Here is a 23,150-nt window from a genome sequence, read left to right on the forward strand (position 1 = left end):
GAATAGGGATTACAACAGTGGACTTAAAACAAAACAAAACAGCCATTGCAACTGTACTAGGTTACAAGCCTCTAACCTGTCCTGGAATTTTCAAAGCCCAAACATCACTCCTGGTCTCTAATCCTCAGTGTGTTTAAATTGCAGGGCATTTAAACAGAATTGGCAGAAAAACACATACAAAGGGGCCTCTTTATAAACTGTAAAAAGATAGCTTTCCAATTACTTTGTCAATTATTTTCTTTTAAACTAAGTCCTTCAAATTGTGCCGTATGGCTCAAATGTCTTCCTAAACCCTTTTGTTATCAAAAGGCAAATAGATCTTCCCTTGAATCTAAATGACAGCCTGGCTTTCTCTTGGCTCCTTAGGAGTCACTACCACCTGCCGGAATGCAGCTGAATTTGGCCAGGAGCAGACACACTGATGCTGTCCCGTGACGAGGACAGATTCTCTAGTCAGGGAGCTCTAAGGGAAGGCTATGACCGGGAGTCCAGGTACCCAGCCACACTAAGCTTGGCTTTCTGTCTAGCCCCACAATGCAACCCAGATCCCAGCAGAGGTTCCAGACCATCTGCCACTGTGCTTAGGACTCAGGTCAGCCTACGTTCAGATATTGAAAATTACCATTTATCTCCATCTTTATTAAAAATAAATATACCATCAAATTATGTCTTTTTTTTTCCTTTCCCCCCCACCCCGAGACAAGGTCTCACTCCCATTGCTCAGGCTGCAGTGCAGTGGCACAAACGCAGCTCAATGCAGCCCCAACTTCCCAGGTTCAGGTGATTCTCCCACCTCACCCTCCTGAGTAGCTGGTACTACAGGCGTACACCACCGTACCTGTCTAATTTTTAGTACAGATGGGGTTGTGCCATGTTGGCCAGGCTAGTCTCTAACTCCTGGGCTCAAGCAATCTACCCGCCTTGGCCTCCCAAACTGCTGGGATTAAAGGTGTGAGCCACCATACCCGGCCTTTTTATTTCCTTCTCAATTGTTGAAAAGCAAAGGGGATCTTTACACAAAACCATATATGTCCACACAATTGGACTGGCATGAAAAATAAATGTTTGTTTGAATATTTAGAAAGATACATATCACACAAGGTGAAGAATAAAATACTAAACCATTCATTTACCATTTAATCAACAGCACCTACTATGTGCCAAGCACTATGCTGGGCTGAGGACACTGAAATCAATAACACACAGTTTCCCATTCTCAAAACATTCACAGTCTAATACAGACCAGTACTATTTTCTCCTTCATATTAAATGTCTACCTGCTGAGTTTCCAACAGAACTAGCCAAGAGTATCAGATTTACTCACCTCCCAACCTTAGAAGTGTAGTCATTTGAAGTCTTTTTTTTTCTGTTATGCTAATAATAATAGTTAAAACTGATTGAATACCTACTCTATGTCAAAGGTCAAACTAACCTATTTTCTTAATGTTATCAAGAGTAACCCTTTGAGCTAGTTACTCTTATCATTGCTTCTTCACAGGTGAGGAAACCAAGCTCAGAAACCATAGGTGTCTTACTCATAGCCATACACCTAGTAAAGGTTAGAGCCAGGATATAAGCTTGAGTCTGCCCAAACTGGACTTATGCTCTTAATTACCAAGCTTTGTGGTCTATACTCACTCAAGGGACTGTCAAGAGTAGCTGCAAGTTGAGGAAATGTTTGCATATTTTCTTTTTTTATTTTATTTTATTTATTTATTTATTTTGAGGCGGCGTCTCACTCTGTCGCCCAGGCTGGAGTGCAGTGGCGTAATCTCGGCTCACTGCAACCTCTGCCGCCTGGGTTCAAGCAATTCTCCTGCTCAGCCTCCCAAGTAGCTGGGATTACAAGCACATGCCACCACGCCCGGCTAATTTTGTATTTTTAGTAGAGACGGGGTTTCACTGTGTTAGCCAGGATGGTCTCGATCTCCTGACCTCATGATCCACCCGCCTCAGCCTCCCAAAGTGCTGGAATTACAGGCATGAGCCACTGTGCCCGGCCGCATATTTCCTTCTTGAGAAATTGTTCTATCAAAGGCACAAGGGTAAAATACTCCAATAGCATATAAAAATCCTCTCAGAGATAAGTTCAGCGAGTTATTGATTTTCAAACCTCTTACCAGCCTACCGATAATTTTATAAATCCAACAGAACCATATGCAGAATACCTTGCTGCAAGGAGAGGTACAATTTTGAAGCTACTGGTTGTCAATTTTGATTTTTATTGAACTTTCTAAATCTCAAAGCTGACCTTTCAGATTCATTTCTTTCCTATTCAGGATCCATGGGCTAATTTGACCAATACACACAAAATAAAAGAACGAATGGGTATCAATGGTGAGTGGCACCCTGGCCCATGAATAACTGCTTTTTGTCACTGTCAAAAACCTGGAATTCACTCTGAACAGAGAAAAATTCCAGGTCCCATGGGATTACAGATAAGGAGAACTCAACCCAGAACAAAAAGCCATGGAAAAGGTGACAACAGTAACTGGCCACTGTCATTACAAAAATTACAACAGTCAGGGCTGGCTTCATGGGTGAGCTCATTTGATGCCCAATGAGTATGGGATTTCGGTAGACCCACCATGAGTGGCAGTTCGGCAAGACGCAGAGCAAGCACGAGGTAAGCATGTTATATCTATGACTGAGTATGTGTGGGTGCAGCCCAAGAGACCACACTTTCTACTGGAACTAGAATTTGCCTTGAATGTAGAAAGAAGGCAATGGCACTCTGAGAAACATGAACAACCCCTCTTACTCATGTTACTTCTTCATGTTAGCCAACCACTTACATTAAAAGTGGTGATGTATGTCATAGAAGGAAAAGAAGAAATAATCCATAGTTTCTTTTCCATTAGTTTTCCATAGTTCCATTATTCATTAGTAAGCTGAAGGTGGAGAATGTTGGTAAAATGTGCATATATTAAGAAGTGAAATAATAAATGATACATTTTTTTAAAAAGTGAAATAAGTTTGAGACCAGTCTGGGCAACACAGTGAGATCCCATCTCTTAAAAAAAAAAAAAATTAGCCGGCCAGGCACAGTGGCTCACGCCTGTAACCCTAGCACTTTCGGAGACCAAGGCAAGTGGATTACTTGAGGTCAGGGGTTCGATACCAGCCAGGCCAACATGGTGAAACCCCATCTCTACTAAAAATACAAAAAAATTAGCCAGGCATGGTGGCGGGTGCCCGTAATCCCAGCTACTTGGGAGGCTGAGGCAGGAGAATTGCTTGAATCCAGGAGGTGGAGGTTGCAGTGAGCCGAGATTGAGCCACTGCACTCCAGCCTGGGCAACAGAGTGAGACTCCATTTCGAAAAAAAAAAAATATTAGCCGAGCGTAGTGGTGCACACCTGTGATCCCGGCTATTTGGGAGGCTGAGGTGGGAGGATCACTCAAGCCCAGGAGTTTGAGGTTACACTGAGCTATGATCACCCCACTGCACTCCAGCCTGGATGACAGAGTGAGATCTCATCTCAAAAAAATAAAAATAAAAGTGAAACAAAAACAGCTGTTACTTTAATGCAGAATTTCTACAATTTTGGTTAGAACAATGTATGAAGTACAAAATATGAACTGCATGATTTCAGTGATAACAAGCTAAATGCTCTCATATGTGCATTTTAAACTGCATTGCGGCCAGGCGCAGCGGCTCATGCCTGTAATCCCAGCACTTTGGGAGGCTGAGGCGGACAGATCACGAGGTTACGAGTTCGAGACCAGCATGGCCAATATGGTGAAACCCCGTCTCTACTAAAAATGCAAAAATTAGCCAAGCATGGTGGTGTGCACCTGTAGTCCCAGCTACTAGGGAGGCTGAGACAAAAGAATTGCTTGAATCTGGGAGGCGGAGGTTGCAGTGAGCCAAGATCGTGCCACTGCACTCCAGCCTGGGCGACAGAGTGAGACTCCGTCTTAATAAACAAACAAACAAACTGCATTGCACAATATAAAGGCAAACAATAAAATTCATAGTAATAATTACATTTTTTTTTACTTAGAGTGACTTTAAGTAACAAATAAAACACACCATGACAAGTCAGGAGAGAGACGACGGAAGAAAGGAAAACTTTATATTTTAATTTTTTTATTTTTGTTTATTTTTTGAGACAAGAGTCCTGCTCTGTTGCCCAGGCTGGAGTGCAGTAACATGATTTCGGCTCACTGCAACCTCCATCTCCCAGGTTCAAGTGGTTCTCCTGTTTCAGCCTCCAGACCAGCTGTGATTACAGGTGCATGCCACCACGCCTGGCTAATTTTTGTATTTTTAGTAGAAATGGGGTTTCATCATATTGGCCAGGCTGGTCTCAAACTCCTGACTTCAGGTGATGCTCCCGCCTTGGCCTTCCAAAGTGTTGGGATTACAGGCGTGAGCCACCACGCCTGGCCTATATTTTAATTATTTAATGATACTTTTTCTGTTTTTTGAACAAGAGACTCCACATTTTCATTCTGCACTGGGTCCAACAAATTAAATAGCTGACTTTAGTTATAGTATCAGATAAAATTATTAAATTATGATCAATCCATTGCCTCTTTCGAACCAAACCTCAAATCACGATGTAAAAGACTAGATAATTCAATAAAAAAGCAAACAAAAACTCCTGCTTGGAATTCTGGCTTTGGTGAAATCAACAAATCAACACAACCACCTTCCACCACACGCAACAATCCAGGGATCATAGAAAACCAAAGGTAAACAGCACAAAATGTAGGAAAGAGGTATTTAACACCCAGTCAGTCCTAGCAGTTCTCCCAGTGTCTAAATCTACGCCTAAAGGGTTTCCCGGGAGGGAAAAACTGCAGATAGTGCAAGTGGCATAATTGATACATTTTTTAGTGCAAATCTCTGTATGACACAAGCAGCCCCAGACTCTGGCAATGACTTACTGCTTATGTGCACCTGTCATCTTTGGCGCCTGAGAGGTGAGAGATAACTTCTAATGTTTGATGGACATTTTAAGGTTTGAAAAATAAAGCACTTTGCTATACAGTCTTATTTTATTCCTACCATAGCCAAGTGAGGAACTCAGGAAAAGTATTTTTCAATTAAATTTGTATTGTTAGTATTCCAATGATAAAAAGTAATGCTGCTTTTATGTGATTGATCTGGGTAGTAGCTACATGGGTATTCACTTTATACTTATTCATTAAACTGTATATATGTGTTTTGTGTACTTTTGTGTATGATGTAGTCTGCAAAAAAAAAAAAAAAAAAAAAGAACAAAAGGTATAAATGTTCATTGTAGGAAATCAGAAAAGGAGGTTTAAAATCTCCGATAATCCCACCAGAGGAAACTACTATTAATTTGACACCTTCCTTTCTCAGTTTTTACAAAATTGGAATTATTGGCTGGGCGCCATAGCTCACACCTGTAATCCCAGTACTCTAGGAGGCCAAGGCGGGTGGATCACTTGAGGCCAGGAGTTTGAGACTAGCCTGGCCAACATGGTGAAACCCCATCTCTACTAAAAAATACAAAAATTAGCTGGGCGTGGTGGCTGGTGCCTGTAATCTTCAGCTACTTGGGAGGCTGAGGCACAAGAATAGCTTGAACCCTGGAAGTGGAGGTTGCAGTGAGCTGAGACTGCGCCACTGCACTCCAGCCGGGGAGACAGAGTGCGACTCTGTTTCAAAAAAAAAGAAAAAATTGGAAACACATTTTCCACATTTTGTATGTTTTTCTTAAACTCAGCATATCATGTTTTCATACAGCATTAAAAATTCAACACTGCTTAATAAAGATAAACCTAGTTTATTTAACCAATTCCCAACTGTTCGATGTTTAGCTTGTTTCTAAATTTATTTCCAAAATGACCAGAGGGACTTTATTTCTATTTCACGGAAAGTAACATCGTGTGGAGGCATGCCCTTGTTGCTGGTATACGGCAGAGCCAGGAGGAGACATGCCTCCCTGCACTTGGAGGCCTCATTCCCCTCCACATGCTGCTTTGCACTTCCTCTGATCACAAGGGTTTAACTTGACAGATTAAAGGGAAAAACTGTGAAAGACAATCTACCCCTGACCCTTTCCCATGAACTCTCTGCCATCCTAAATAGAGGAATGGTCGACCAAGTTCAAGGTTAAGATCAGGAAGCACGCGCTTCTCTGGTACCTGGCCTGCAGATGAAGGGGCACCAGTGCTGTCCATGTGAGGTGTACTGCTGGGCCCAAATAGTTACTTGGGAGGCCAGGGAAAGAGAATAAACTTTTCAAAAGTACAGAGTTGCAGGGTTCGAGGTTAGTAGAGAGGTTTTATAAATATTTACTGAACAAAACTCTGCCTGTTAACTGGCTGACACAGAGCAAGGTGTGGTTTTCCTTCCCACCCCCAGAGGCGGCCGGGAAAGTTGGTCTGACAAACCAGTGGGAAATGCTGCCCAGCTAAGATGGAACCAAAAGACGGCAAGAATGCCTAAGATGATTCAGGAAATGAGTCCAACCGTCTTCTGTCTGTCCTCTTCCCTCAGCCCCCACAACTCCCACTTCTATTCACTGAAGCAGGAAACCATAGAGAAGACACTCACAAACAAAACACTGGCTGCTGCAATGAGCGCCTGCAGTAGCTGGCCAAACAAACAGCTCTGGTCACAGTGCACAGTGTAGCTGCTGCCCAACAGGTTGAAATATCACTCGCACCATTTCGTATTGTGAATGCCACTGGGTGGCAATAAAAATCATGAGCTGTGGGAAAGTTGTACATAAGAAAAAAAAAAAAAAAAGTCCTAACCTTCCTCTGGTTTGGTGGGTGGTCTGAAAGTTTTCTTTTTGGCAAGGTCATGCCCACTTTTTCACACTCCTTGCTAACTGAAGTAGCCAAGAACCTAGGTTTGGGAAGACAACCTTTCTTCAGATAAAACCACAAGTAAACCAGCCCAGACTTAAGAGAATCTACCCTATTATAAGGACCCCAGAGATAGTAATTCCAAAAGCTACTGAAAAGAAACAAAAATGTTTAGTTACTGTTTACTGGAAATCTCCCCAACACATATATACAAATTCAATTCTAATCCCTGATTTTAAAAATAAACCTGTTACAGTCTACCTGGCTTGATAAATTTGACTTGGGGGCACCTTGAGTAGGCGGAGGGCAATCAAAGTGATAGGAAGTGATGTACCAGCGCCACTAAAGCCAAGACACCACCTGACTGCTCACAGCAACTATGGACATAAAAGCAGCTGGTTCCAAACAGCAGCGTTCTCAAGGGCAGGGGCTCCCAGTGGCAGGGCAATTCACGTGAGCAACTCCATTTTCTCCCTGTAAAAGCAGGGACAGATCTACTTAATGATTATTTTCCTGTGAGCAAAACCGTGGAGGCCACCATCCTAATTCAGAAGGATTGGCTTTTCTATCACTGGAACATGGGTCCAAACTGAATGTCTCTCACTTCTGGATCAAAAAAGCCAGCTCTCAATAACAGGTAGGAAACACCATTTAACTTATAAGCTTTGTGTACCTTTATGAGGAAGATTATATATGAGGGTGGAACAAAAGTGGGGATAAAGCCAACAGGAAACATATATCATATTATGCAACCAAGATACCTATTTATAACTTTTATTAAACTTCCATTTAAATGGTAGATTCTTGAGCTAGGGATTCCTGTAGAAGTTATCTGAACTATTATATAGCAGAAGAGAAAATGCTCTTATGTTTGGAAGCAGGACCAGAAAAAGATCTCTTTGCTGCTTTAAGTAAAGTTGTAAAAGTAGGTCTGTAAAGATCTAGGTATGCAAATGTGACCATGCTAAATTTTGAGTGTGGGCTCTTTTTCATTCCTGGCCTGCCTTCCTCTGGAAGTGTGATTGGACAAGAGGCAAAATCAAAAACAAACAAAGGCAAAAACCAGGCAAAACAGAAAAATAAGCCAGAGACCTAGAAAACTCCACAATGAACAATTTCCAAGTCACTAGGAGCTGAGGATAATTATCCATCTACATATCAATGGAATTACTATGTTTTAACTTTCTAGGATCTTTGTTCTTCCTAAATTAATTATCCACTTACAGCTTCTAACTTAACAATTTATAAATAGCTACCCTTTTACTGCTATGAAGAAATTTAGATTTTTAAGATGTTAACATATTTTAAAGCTCTGAAAACTGGTAACGCTACGATTTATCACTTTTTCTCACTATCCTTATGTTATGGTATTGTCACCAACCCTGGACTTGGAAGTCTTTGGTATTTAGGTCTGTTATTACGGGTTTTAAAAAATATAGACTGGGTGCAGTGGCTCACGCCTGTAATCCCAACACTTTGGGAGGCCAAGACGGGTGGATCACCTGAGGTCAGAACTTCGAGACAAGCCTGACCAACATGGTGAAACCCCATCTCTACTAAAAATATAAAAGTTAGCCAGGCATGGTGGCACCTGCCTGTAAATCCCAGCTACTTGAGAGGCTGAGGGACAAGAATCACTTGAACCTGGGAGGTGGAGGTTGCAGTGAGCTAAGGTCACACCATTGCACTCCAGCCTGGGCGACAGAGCGAGAGTCTATCTCAAAAATAAATAAATGAATAAAATAGTCCATATATATTGTTCATATATATATATGAACAATGACTATTTGGTTTCTTTAGTAGACTGAGAATGTCCCAAACATGGTGATCAAAGGTGACTTCCCATCACGTTTTATTTTTATTTTATTTTATTTTATTTTGAGACGGAGTCTTGCTCTGTTGCCCTGGCTGGAGAGTAGTGGCGCAATCTCGGCTCACTGCAACCTCCACCTCCCAGGTTCAAGCGATTCTCCTGCCTCAGCCTCCCGAGTAGCTGGGACTACAGGCGCCTGCCACCATGCCCAGCTACTTTTTTGTATTTTTAGTAGAGACAGGGTTTCACCGTGTTAGCCAGGATGGTCTCGATCTCCTGACCTCGTGATCCGCCCGCCTCAGCCTCCCAAAGTGCTGGGATTACAGGCGTGAGCCACCACGCCCGGCCACCTATCACCTTTTAAAGGGCTCCCATTTAGACTATCCTCACAGGAGCAAAGAGGTAGAGGAAGAAACTGGGGGGTTACATAATGGATACACTACTAGGTATGTGATACACTGCCAGCCTGTACTCACTGTGTCAGTGAACAAGTACTACTGTGTCTTAATATCAGAAGTAGCAACTGGAAAATAGAAAAATATGCCACAAAGCCTGCTGCTATTCCTATTGTGGGAAGTCAAACAGCAACCTTTTCAAACTTCAATTTTCTTTCCCTCCAGTAATAGGTTACATAGAAATTCTCCTCCAAGTTTTAGAATGTACTTCTAAAAATTCCCAACCAGCAAATTCCAGACCAGCAGTAGGAACTGCTAAGGCATAATATATAACAATCATTATAGACTGAATTCTTCGACTCTTGATTTAGAATATACCAACTGCCATCTCACCCTACCCAAACAGCCTGCACGGTGGCAACCCTGTCCCAGAAAATCTGGCTGTCCCCACAGCATTCAAAAGTCAGACTGGTAAGTCTCATTTTGCAAAACCTGTTCCCCAAGTTCCTGACACAAAGAACTCCAATGCCATTGATAACCTCAGAAATTCTACAAGGTCCCCTTATCAGCCATTAAAATCATTTTAAAGTAAAAATCATTTTACTTAAATTTCGTAATCTAAGAACTTCTTGGCCGGGCGCAGTGGCTCACGCCTGTAATCCCAGCACTTTGGGAGGCCGAGGCAGGCTGATCACTTGAGGTCAGGAGTTCAAGACCAGCCTGGCCAACATGGTGAAACCCCATCTCTACTAAAAATACAAAAATTAGCTGGGCGTGCTGGCACATGCCTGTAATCCCAGCTACTTGGGAGGCTGAGGCAGGAGAATTGCTTGAACCTGGGAGGCAGAGGTTGCAGTGAGCCGAGATCACGCCATTGCATTCTAGCCTAGGTGAAAAAGCGAGACTCCGTCTAAATAAAAAAAAGAAAAAAAAGAAAAAAAATTCTCTCTTTTCTGGCTTGATTTTACTGAGAACAGTAATTTAACCTACACATATACATGTCAAGGCTCTGTTGTAAAGGATAATTGTCTACTAGTTTATTTATCAGACTCCTGGCCTTAAAGATAAATGTCTGGGGGCAGAAAAAAACTGAGAAGTTGGGGTCATCACTTGAAGATTCAACTCACTTAGAGGAATTAAAATACACAATCAATTGTTGATTAGGCAGTAACGATTATAATGAATGCTAAAGTCCAAGTTCAAACAAGCAATTAAGGTTGATACAAGAAGTGTAAACAATTCATGAATGGGCTAATTGCTCTTCTGAATAGGAACTGGCCTCTAGTCCTCACACTGTGTCGGTCTATCCCCAAATCTATCCCTGAATCTCTCTGGTAACTCCCAGGACATTTCCTCCCAGGTGCAGCAGCACTAATATAAGCTTCTCTTTTCTGGACACAACTTCTTCCGCTGGGTAATTCTGAGAAAAAACTTGTTTTACTACCCAGTGTAAAAAGTTAAATAGGACCTGCAATCAGACTTGGAATTAGCCAGGATATGATCTCTCATTGAAAGGCACTATTTCAATTAACAAAGTTGCAGTGTGTTAAAAAACGTCCTTGACATCAAGCCAAGAGCATGAATTAGGTTGGCCCAGAAAGAAATGAGCCTGTGCCTGAGAAAAATCCGGCAAACATACATCTTTAACAAAAATTAAAAGTACACCAAAAATACAATGATATCTGGGCATTTATCACCCACGCGGACTTACTGCAAGAATAGAAGTTCTTCGTAGGTAAGGACTATCTCCTAGCTCAGTTGTTTTGAACTTTAGCACACGTCAGAAGTCCCTGGAAGACTTAACAAGCAAGTTGCAGGAACCACTTCCAGAATTTCTGGGTGAATCTGGGGTGGGGCCTTAGAATTTGCATTTCTAACAAGGTCCCCATTGACAGTGAGAGGACCACACGGAGAATCACTGTCCTGGCTTATCTATTATGTAGTGTGAACAAAGGTCAGAGAATGCTTACCTTTCTGTGGGGAACATCCCCTTCACGGCACTGGAAAGCCGCATTGTGAAAGGATCCTTCAGGAAATGCCCCATTTTGCCTTGACACTGGGAATTTATTATCTGTTGATCTTTAATGTATAAATTATAAACTTCTCTAGACATTGACACCTTCCAAAGAAAGGAGAGAAACTCCCCTAGCCTAGGAACCATCTCGCCTGGAATAACACTTGTCCCATCCCCCAGAGGTACAAATTCTAGAGTAAGACACACCTGAGTATCTAAAGCTCTTAGCCAGAATTCATAGAAAACTCAGTAAACATCAAGGCTAACATGCCTGGTCCTTGCTAAGGACTTCTACAGTTCTCTACGTAGATCACTTGTAATCCAGGAACCCTTCCTCCACAAACTCCTACCTATCCAAGATTTCTCAACCAGATGTCAAGACAAGAGAGAAAGGCTTCTCTTGGGAAAAGATTACGTGCAATCCTCTGGGATTTCTTTGTCTTCCTGTACCCCTGTCTCTGCTCCAATCCAGACCCCCCTCATATACTGTCATAGCCCCTTCACCTGTGTACTTTTACTCAAGTTCAAAAAAGTCTTTCAGTACCAGGATAGGTGCCAGCCACCATAAATCAGCCAAAGATAAGCAAACTGTCACACCACTTGAACACGTGTTTCCTCTGAAATTTATGTCCACGCACATTCTCTTCTTTTAAAACAATTGCTTCCTGGCCGGGCGTGGTGGCTCACGCCTGTAATCCCAGGACTCTGGGAGGCCGATGCGGGCAGATCACTTGAGGTCAGGAGTTTGAGAACAGCCTGGCCAACATAGTGAAACCTTGTCTCTATTAAAAATATATTAGCCGGGCGTGATGGGGTGTGCCTGTAGTCCCAGCTACTAGGGAGGCCAAGGCACGAGAACCGCTTGAACCCAGGAGGCAGAGGCTGCAGTGAGTGGAGATTGTGCCACTGCCTCCGGCCAAAAAATTGCTTCCTTTAAGTAACATTATAAAATCGTACATATAGAAATTAGAAAATTAAGATATTAGTGATTCTATCACCCAGTGATAACCACTGTTAATAATCTAATGAAGGGGCTGGGTGTGGTGGCTCATGCCTGTAATCCCAGCGCTTTGGGAGGCTGAGGCAGGTAGATCACCTGAGGTCGAGAGTTCGAGACCAGCCTGACCAACATGGTAAAACCTCATCTCCACTAAAAATACAAAAATTAGCCAGGCATGGTGGCACATGCCTGTAATCCCAGGTACTCAGGAGGCTGAGGCAGGAGAATTGCTTGAACCCGGGAGACGGAGGTTGTGGTAAGCCGAGATCACGCCATCGCACTGCAGCCTGGGCAACAAGAGGGAAACTCCATCTCAAAAAAAAGAAAAGAAAAGAAAGAAACATAATCTGATGAAGAGGCCAGGCAAGGTGGTTCACGCTTGTAATCCCAGCACTTTGGGAGGCCGAGACGGGCGGATCATGAGGTCAAGGGATTGAGACCATCCTGGCCAACATGGTAAAATCTCGTCTCTACTAAAAATACAAAAATTAGCTGGGCGTGGTGGCGGGTGCCTGTAGTCCCAGCTACTCGAGAGGCTGAGGCAGGAGAATGGCGGGAACCCGGGAGGCGGAGCTTGTAGTGAGCCGAGATCGTGCCACTGCACTCCAGCCTGGGCGACGAGGGAGACTCTGTCTCAAAAAATAATAATAATCTGATGAATGCTATTAGTTGTGTAGGTATTTATGAAAATGGGACCATACTGTTTATTACTCTTCTGCAATCTTCTTCACTTAGTATATTGTACAAGTCTTTACATACCCTTCTACAACGTTTAGTGGCTACAAAGGGTTTCATGGCATAGGTGGACAATAATTTCTTTAACTCCTTGGAGTCTTTCCTCTCTCACACGTTATGTCTACTTAGGGTCCAGCAGAATGACACTTGCATTTACAACCCCTACACTCCATCACTAGGCCACTGCAGGGATAGAATCACTGGATGATAAAGCTAGAGGAATTATTACCTAAATAAACTTGTGGACAGACTTTCTTAATCTGAGAAAAAAACATTTAAATTAATTAAAAAGCATTTCTCTTCATTTCTTCACACTGTAATATTAGGTAGCAGGTGGTCCATAAAGCCGTTCCCTTTTGTACTCCAATGCAGCTGAAACATTTCCCCCCACTTTTGTTTTAATGGAAAATTTAATTGTCAATGAAATTAAATACAATCTGAGTATACTTTACACACATTCCCCAGGGCCTAAAGGTAGTAAGTGTGTAATTTTAAACTTTTTTTTTTTTTGGAGACAGTGTCTCCCTCTGTCACCCAGGCTGGAGTGCAGTGGCATGATCTTGGCTTACTGCAACCTCCACCTCCCAGGTTCAAGCGATTCTCCTGTCTCAGCCTCCCAAGTAGCTAGTATTACACGTGTGTGCCACCACACCCAGCTAATTTTTGTATTTTGGGTAGAGATGGGGTTTCACCATGTTGGCCAAGCTGGTCTCAAACTCCTGACCTCAAGTGATCCTCCCACCTTGGCCTCCCAAAGTTCTGGGATTACAGGCGTGAGCCACCATGCCCAGTCCAATTTTAAACTTTTTAAAAAATAAGTAAGAGGGAGAAGTAAGACATATAAATTGTTTACTACGTTTTCATTCACAACAGGGAGAATGCAGGGGGCTGAGCGTGGTGGTAGGGGAGACAAATCTAAGCCTTACAAGATACATTTTAATTAGTTAATATTGTTAAAGAATCAAAGACCTTGTGTGAGATTAAGTTCAAATCTTTCCATTTACACTGTGCTTCTCAAAGGATTCTCATAAAACCAACCACTGTGAGTGTCGGAATTACCTTTCCAATACCAAGCATTCACGTCTAGAAACACGTACAGTTGTGGCCTCCACTGCTTTCTCTGGTGTTGGAGGTGATATAACTCCTGGGAACTGTACTTGCAGAGTGAGGTGCTCTCTGCCTGTAAGGAAACCTTCTGCCCCCTCTACTCGGCCCCTCCAAATCTGTGTCTTCTGCTTCTCATTTCTCACCAATTACCTCAAAGCATGTGGTCTTTCATCTTGGGAGAATCAACATTACGGGGAAAGATGCAGAAAAGATGATATACAATATCTAGGGAAAAAAATCAACCCATATATCCCTTGTGAAATATTATTTATCACCTCTCAAAACAAGTCATACCTGGGGTGGCCGAGTCTGCCTCTGTGTCACATGAAGATAAGGCAACTGCGCAATCCAAAGAGACCAGCAGGCCACAGCCATCACTTCCTGCGGCTAAGTAGACATTTCCTCTTGATGTCCCAGTATCTCAAATTTAAAATCTCCTCAAACCCACCTCCCCCTTCTGATTTCCATTTACACTTAATAAAACAATAGCAGGATCCTTCTCCCAAGATCCCCATTTCAGGATCTGATATGGCTTGGATGTGTGTCCCCTCCAAAGCTCATGTTGAAATATGATTCCCAATGTTAGAGGCGGGGCCTGGTGGGAGGTATTGGATCATGGGGGTGGATCCCTCACAAATTGCTTGGCACCATCCCCTTGGTGATAAGTGAGTTCTCACTCAGTTAGTGCACACAAGATCTGGTTGTTTAAAAGAGTCTGATGCCAGGCGCCGTGGCTCACACCTGTAATCCCAGCGCTTTGGGAGGCTGAGATGGATGGATCACTCGAGCTCAGGAGTTCGAGACCACCCTGGGCAACATGTTGAAACCCCATCTCTACAAAAAAAAAAATATAAAAATTAGCTGGGTGTTGTGGTGCGTGACGGTAGTCCCAGCTACTTCAGAGGCTGAGGAGGGAGAATTGCTTGAGCCCAGGAGGCAAAGGTTGCAGTGAGCTGAGATCATGCCATCGCACTCTAGCCTGGGTGACAGAGCAAGACCCTGTCTCAAAAAATAAATAAAGTAAGAATACGGGACCTCCCCCTTCTCTCTCTTGATCCCATTCTTGCCATGTGACATGCCTGCTTCCCCTCACCTTCTGCCATGACTAGAAGCTTCCACAGGCCTCAACAGAAGCCAAGCAGAAGCATGCACCACGATTTCTGTACAGACTGCAGAACTGTCAGCCAATTAAACCTCGTTTCTTTATAAATTACCCAGTCTCCGGTATGCCTTTACAGCAATGCAAAAACAGAGTAACACAGAAAATCAGTACTGAAGAGTGGGGCACTGCTATAAAGATAAAGAAAGACGTGGAAGCGGCTGTGGATCTGGGCATTGGGCAGAGGATGGGAAGAGTTTGGAGACAGGAAGATGAGGGAGAGTTTGGAACTTTTTAAAGACTGGTTAAATGGTTGTGACTAAAATGCCAACAGAGATATGGACAGCGAAGTCCAGGCTGATGAGGTCTCAGATGGAAATGTGGAAGTTAATGGGAACTGGAGTAAAAGTCACCTGCATTACATGTTAGCGAAGAACTGAGCTGCACTGTGTTCATGTCCTAGGGATATGTGGAAGCTTGAACTTAAGAGTGATGACACTTAGGGTATCTGGTGGAAGAAATTTCTAAGCAGCAAAGCATTCAAGATGAGGCCTGGCTGCTTCTAACAAACTACAATCAGAATTGGGAACAAAAGAATGACTTAAAGTGGAACTTATATTTAAAAGGGAAGCACAGTGTAAAACTTCGGAAAATTCGCAGCCTGGCCCTATGGCAGAGAAAGAATCCAAGTAGGCTGTGGAGCAACCATTTGCTACAGAGATTAGCATGACTAAAAGGGAGTCAAGTGCTAACATCCAAGACAATGGGGGAAAAAAGCCTCAAAGCCATTTCAGAAATCTTCCAGGTTACCCCTCCCATCACAGGCCCAGAGGCCTAAGGAGGAAAGAATGGTTTAGTGGGCCAGGCCTGGGGCACCAATGCCCTGCACCACCTCAGGAGGCTGCAACCCCCATCTCCACTGCTCCAGCTCCAGGCACGCTGCTCCAGCTCCAGCCACGCTCCAGCTCTGGCCACGCTGCTCCAGCTCCAGCCACGGTTCACAGGGCCCCAGATAGAGCTCGGACTGCTTTGGAGAGTGCAAGATACCACAAACCTTGGTAGCTTCCACATGGTGTTAAGGTTACAGGCACAGAGAGTGCAAGAAGGAATGAGGCGTGGCACCCCCTGCGTAGATTTCAGAGGACGTATAGGAAAGCTTGCTACAGGGGCAGAGCCCCTACAGAGAAACCCTACTGGGGCAGTGTCTACGGGAACTGTGGGGATTAGAGCCCCCACATAGAGTCCCCACCAGGGTACTGCCTAGTGGAGCTATGGGAAGGGGGCCACGCCCTCCAGACCTAAAAATGGTAGAGACACTGGCAGCTTACACCCTCAGCAAGGAAAAGCTATAGGTACTCAGCTCCAACCTAAGAGAGCAGCCATGTGGGCTGTGCTCAGGGAAGCCACGGGGACAGGGTTGCCCAAGGCCTTGGGAGCCCACCTTTCAAATCAAGATGTGGGACATGGAGTCAAGGACTATGTTGGAGCTTTAAGATTTAATGCCTGCTCTACTGGGTTTCAGACTTGCATGGGGCCTATTACTCTTTCCTTTAGGCCAATTTCTCCCTTTTGGAATGGGAATGTTTACCCAATGTCTGTACCACCACTGTACCTTGGAAGTAAATAACTTTTTTTTTTATTTTACAGGTTCATAGGCAGAAGGAAATTGGCTGTGAGTCTCAGATGAGATTTTGGACTTTGAGTTGATGCTGGAACAAGCTTTTGGGAGACTACTGGGAAAGGATGATTGTATTTTGCAATGTGAGAAGGACATGAGATTGAGGGGGCCAGAGACAGAATGACATGGTTTGGATGATGGCCCCTCCAAATCTCATGTTGAAATGTGATCCCCATTGCTGGAGGTGGAACCTGGTAGGAGGTACTAGATCATGGAGGTGGATCCCTCATGAATGGCTTAGTGCCATCCCCTTAGTGAAGAGTGAGTTCTCATATGGTTTATGCAAGATCTGGTTGTTTAAGGGAGTCTGGGACCTCCCCCTTCTCACTCTTGCTCATGCTCTTGCCATATGACACGCCTGCTCTCCCTTCACCTTCTGCCATCATTGGAAGCTTCCTGAAGCCTCCCTCACCAGAAGCCAAGCAGATGCTAGCACCACACTTCCTGTATGGCCTGCAGAACCGTGAGCCAATTAAACCTCATTTCCTTATAAATTACCCAGTCTCAGGTGTTCTTTTATAGAAATACAAAAACAGACTAACACAGGATCACTGAATGATCTTTGATTATTCCTCTTACCTTTGCCATGCTTCAATATCCAGTCACTAACTCAACAAATCATGTTTCTTCTCTCTGCACAATATTTCTCCCATCTGCCTCTTTTTTTCGGCTTCCTCAACCAATATCCTAGTTCAGGCTCTTATTACCCAACACCTAAACATATCTTTAAGCTCTTAACCGGCCTCCCATACACATCAATCCATTCCATCTATGGCCACGTGTTTTGATAATCTTTCTCTGCTGATCAGAAACTCAGGAGGTGGCCGGGCGTGGTGGCTCATGCCTGTAATCCAACACTTTAGAAGGCTGAGGTGGGAAGATTGCTTGAGTCCAGGAGTTTGAGACCAGCTTGGGAAACATAGCAAAACTCCATCTCTACAAAAATAAAACAAAAATTAGCCAGGCATGGTGGTGAGCTTCTGTAGTCTTAGCTAGTCTAGAGACTAAGTTGGGAAGATTGCTTGAGCCCAGAAGTTTGACGTTTGGTAAGCTATGATCACACCACTGAACTCCAGTCTAGGCAACAGAGTGAGATCCTGTCTCTAAATAAATAAAGAAAAGAAACTCAGGAGACTACAGAATAAAATCTTAATGTCTTCTTCCAACACTCACGATACTCCATGGGTCTAGCCATATCTCTGTCCTAGCAAAAGTGGTCTTTTCTACTCCTGGGACACATTACGCACACTTGCGTTTCCAAATTACCCTTGAAACCTTTTCCTGCACTTTGAAACACCTTCCCACTCTTCTCCTGTTCCTTAAATTCTATTTATACCTGAGTGCTCAGCTCAAATCCAACCTCTTCTACAAAGCCATCAGAAAAGCTACTAAGCACTTGCCTCTGCATTCTCATTCATTCAAAAAGTATTTACCTACTAACTTCCTATGATGTGCAAGGCACCAAGTTAGTTGCTGAGTAGAAAATGGTGAAAAAAACCCACACAAACAGGGTTGTTGTTTTTATATTTTCCTTTCTCCATGAGTCATATCTGCATCAATTAAGTATAGCCCTTGGAGAGACTATATCTCATACTTTTTTTTTTTTTTTTTTGAGACAGAGTTTTACTCTGTCACCCAGACTGGAGTGCAGTGGCACGATCATGGCTCACTGCAGCCCTGACTTCCCAGGCTCAGGTGATTTTTCCCATTTTATCCTCCCAAGCAGCTGGACTACAGGTGTGTGTCACCACATCTGGCTAATTTTTGTATTTTTTGTAGAGATGGGGTTTCGCCATGCTGCCCAGGCTGGTCTCAAACTCCTAGCCTTAAATGATCCACCCATGGTCTCTCGAAGTGCCGAGATTACAGATATAAGCCACTGTACCTAGCCCGTATCTCATCTATTTTTTAAAAATCTTTCAAAGCTCCACTCCCAGTATAGTGCCAGGCGCATAGCAAATGCTCAGTAAATGACTGCTGATTGATTTCTGATTGGTGGTTACAGATCCAGTCTACCCACACACATACCTCTGACCTGCCCGTGACAGCAGCTATTTATATAGCCAAGTCAACTGGCTCATATCTGAAGAGACTAACCTTTATTAACACTATACCCCAAAATCAACTGGGCCAACTGGCCACCTGACCAAGAACAATAATTATCTTTTTCATAGAGAATGTGCCAGTTTGCCTTAGGCACTGAGAGCACTTTGTGAAACTCTGATCACAACAGGACAAGGCGTACTTCTGAATGGCAACAGGAGATGATATAGGGAGTCTCTGCCTTCATACGTTCATGCAACAAAACATGGGTACTGTCAAAGAGTCCCACTCAATTAATGCCTTAGAGACTTATAACCATCTCATCTCATATAGCCTTAGGAGGTATGCAGAATGCCTGTCAAGCATCCAAAGTGTGTATCAATTAAGCAAATATTTACCAAACACCAAGAAGAGACAACACACAAGAGAAAGCACAGGCTTTGGAACTAAGAAAACCTGGGTCTGACTGCTGGATTTAGCACTAGTTATGTGGAAAGACGTCTGATCTTGCTCAGCTTTGGTTTCCTTCTCTGTAAAACAAGGACAGGACCACCTACCTCACAGGGTTTGCTTTGAGGATTAAATGAGATAATGCATGTAAAGTACATGGCACGGAGTAGATGTTCAGCAAGTGGTAAGCCGCTGCTATTGCTGAAGGAGAAGATAAACAGGCAGTAGTGATATCTGTAGTGTTGGGCACTGTGTTAGCACTGCTGCATATCCAGCAAGACAATCTCAAGGCAGACCTTTAGGTAGAGAGAAAAATAAGAGAGGGAGACATAAAACTATCTTATGCCTTAGAACACATATCTATCACTAAAGGCTAGGTAATGTGGAAACTCAGATGTTTCACTGATATCATAAGCAACATTATCCCAAAGCATTTAAATGCAATACTCATCTCCAACCACCCTCTGTCACGGTCACTTGTTGCTTTCAGCAATTCAAACTGCTTGGGGTGATAGAGCTCCATGGTAGGAGATTTAACTGCAGTCCTTTACCTTGAGATAAACAGCTTGTAAACTCCTAGAAGGCCACTACTGCTTTTAAAACCAATGTTTGTTCTTTGGGGAAGGTAAGGCTGAGAATCCAAAACCGGTGTAAGAATTCAGCTCCCATGCAGGCCACTGTGAGGAAGACACACCTAGTAGACACACAAATGTTTGCTGAACATAAGAATGAGTTTCAGTTACAATGGACCTCTATATCCAATGTAATATAACACCTGGGATACCAATGCAATACATGTTACTATGAATAAGAGTGCCAGTCTTCAGAATCAGAGAAGGAAATGGAGCAAATATAAATGCCCAGTTTCCATCTCTCCTGAGAACAAACAGAAACGGAAAAAAGTACTGAACCAGAAGCCGGCATTCACTCTCAAACATGTACTACTGTCTCCTCTACCCACTTCTGTCCAGTCTTAAAGGTGTGTGTGCATAGATTAGTGGAATGTGTTTCAAGTTCATAAAGGAAGTCAAGGAAAAATGCCATTCTTTAGCACCTTGCCAAAATACATAGCTTCCGTAAGATGACACTAAATGTAAGTATTCAGCACTCACACCTCACTGAAGAGAAGGGAGAATCAGGAGAAAATGAACTGTAAAGGGCGAAACTACGCTTACGAGGTAAAAGTCCAGCATTCTCTGCCTTTCTGAAGAGTGGCAACCACTCCTTCCACAGCCCCATGCAGCCAGTATCTGAGAAGCACACGGAAGGCTGAAAAAGCTGTGGATGACCTTACTAGAATTTCACGCTTACTTATACATGTGACTTAGAGCCAGCACCCAGGCTTCCAATCTCTCAGAAGTCGCCCATAAATCAGCCAATGAGACAAGTGCTGCAAATAGCATAATTTCTCATGAGTAAGGACCCTGGCTATGTTGCTAGATCCTTCTGTAGTTAACAGCAAAAGATAATATCCATTTTAACATTTTATTATGAAGATTTTGAATTTACACAAAAGTAGACAGATGTGATGAACCCGGCTTTAACAGTTACAACACATAACAAACTTTGTTTCATCTATACCATACCCACTGGATTATTTTAAACTGAAACCCAGGTATCATAGTATTTTATTTATAAATACTTCAGTATATAAAAGATAAGGTTTTTTAAAAAATCACAATACCATTACCAAACATCAACAATGAAAAGCCATTTCCTTGTACTAGCAAATACGCCCTTACAATGTTCAAATGTCCCCAATTGCCTTATAATCCCATCCTCTTTTTACAGTTAGCCAATAACTGAATGCTCATAATGGAAAGAAACTTAGGGACTGCACAGTTCAGTTTCTACCCACTATGACCCAAACTCCCTCACAGCAGTGCCTCGGTTATGACATGTCCCCTGAGAAGTGTGCATTTTGTGGAAGACAAGAATATTAGACTCATCAGTTTTTTTTTCCCTTCAGTATGTTATTTTACTCTCTTCTGTAATTGCATACTTAAGATTTAACAGCTTTATTGAGATATAATTCACATCACAAAACTCACCAATTTAAAGTGTACAATTCAATGATTTTTAGCATATTCACAAAGTTGTGCAGTGATCCCCACTATTTAACTTCTGAACATTTCTATTAACCCAAAAAGAAACTCTGTACTCATGAGCAGTTTCTCCCTCACCCGCCTCGCCCCTTCCCGGCCCCTGGCAACCACCAGTTGGCTTTTTGCCTCTGTGGATTTTGCCTTCCCGGACATTCTTACTCCACTCTCACACTGTTTAAAGTTGTTTGGGGGTCTGTCCTCCAACCCCCAGGTAAGGCAGTAACTTTCCTGGGGGATACGAGGAATATCTGGAATATCTGACCGGCACTCATGGAGTAAGATTCCCTAGCAGGCTCTCCTGGCTCCTCCCTAATCTGGGAGCAGAGGATCAGCTGTTTCTTTTTGCTATGGCTGTTAGAGAGTTCAGGCTTAAATTTGCTGCCCAACTTTAATAACTGTGTATCATATTATCACATACATTTCTCTCACCAAATTTCCCTTTGTCCTCACTTTAGTATTCAACCTTAATTTTCCTTTTGTTTTGTTCATTTGCATTTTTCTTATATTTTCTTATACTTGAAGTATTTTGTACTCAAATACTTTTTTTTGAGGGGGGGAACCAGTAAAGAATGAATGCATAACATTTATCTTCAGACATTCTGGTACTATCTTATCATGTCTTAAAGCCCAGGAAAGTCTCATTTGATTATGATTATTTCTGATGATGGACACCTAGGCTGATATTCCCAAAAACATGGTGTTAGGCTCCAACGAAAGGACACAGAAGAAAAAGAAATGCCTCAAAGACGACTTGGGTGAGGATGTGTGAAATTTACTCCTGTACACACAAAAAAAAGAGGTGTATGTGTAGGGCAGGATTGGAAGAAAATGTTGGTGATTCAGCTTTAGTTAAGAGAACTAAACGTAACAGACTTGATGGCCAGGGGAAATAAAAGGAAGAAAACAGACATGGAAGGTATCACTCCGGGGCCCTGGGCTGATGCCTCCATTAATATTACTGCATTCACTGTGAAGCGTACGTGTCAGCATCAGAGAACAAGAACTATGGCTTCACTGCCAGGAGTGTGAAGAACCACCCCCATCCCAAGTGCTATTTAAGACATTTTACTGGGGGTACTGGTTGCTCTACTCTTGCCAAAAGAAAAATATCCTGTAAGGAGTAACATTAAAACCCAAGCAAAATTTCCCCAGGAAAGACCTCACAAGCAGAGGATATTAATTCCTCCCCTGATAGAGTTCAACAAAACTCTTCCTGCACCCCGGAATGCAATGATTAATCAACTAATCTGGACCCAAGCTTTGTTTATATGTTTCAACCCTAAACATTAATTGAAATATTTCCATTGCAACAAAAACACTTTGGTTAGGATTTAAACACCACTGCATAACAACATGCAAGTGTGCTTCAGAACGTGAAAGCACAATTTAGCAAAATAACAGTCCCTGCATTCGATCCAAGGGGGCACGGAGTGAAAAATGTGTTATTCTAGGGTACATGGTTACTTGAGACACGAATTTCCTTTCCCATGTGATAAACTGCTGTAGATATTCTACCATGCTTTGTACTATTAGAAAAGCTTGCATAAAATTTTTTTTTGCTTGTTAGTGTTTGTTTTGTTAGGGTTGGGTGGTGTGGGTGTTAGGTTTTAGCATGTGAAAAAGAGACACAAGGCCAGATGCGGTGGCTCATGCCTGTAATCCCAGCACTTTGGGAGGCCGATATGGGCAGATTATTTGAGGTCAAGAGTTCGAGAGCAGCCTGGCCACCATGGTGAAACCCTGTCTCTACTAAAAGAAAAATACAAAAATTAGCCAGGCGCGGTGGCTCACACCTGTAATCCTAGCACTTTGGGAGGCCAAGACAAGTGGATCACCTGAGGTCAGGAGTTCAAGACCAGCCTGGCCAACATGGTGAAACCAAGGCTTCACTAAAAAAAAAAAAAAAAAAAAAAAAGCCG

The 23,150-nt window shown here is 43.0% G+C and overlaps 1 protein-coding gene and 1 long non-coding RNA gene across 9 annotated transcripts in view; both read right to left on the minus strand.

Annotated features, from left to right (window-relative positions):
- The window catches only part of IGF2BP2 (insulin like growth factor 2 mRNA binding protein 2), a 177,812-nt gene that overhangs the window by 91,978 nt on the left and 62,684 nt on the right, over positions 1-23,150 (minus strand).
- Positions 12,637-23,109, minus strand: LOC129058755 (uncharacterized). Its single transcript, XR_008524107.2, has 2 exons — positions 19,678-23,109; positions 12,637-19,422 (listed from the first exon to the last, which is right to left on the minus strand). It is a non-coding gene; the product is annotated as an uncharacterized LOC129058755 (long non-coding RNA).

This window comes from Pongo abelii, chromosome 2, assembly GCF_028885655.2.
Source record: "Pongo abelii isolate AG06213 chromosome 2, NHGRI_mPonAbe1-v2.0_pri, whole genome shotgun sequence".
Taxonomy (NCBI): Eukaryota; Metazoa; Chordata; class Mammalia; order Primates; family Hominidae; genus Pongo; species Pongo abelii.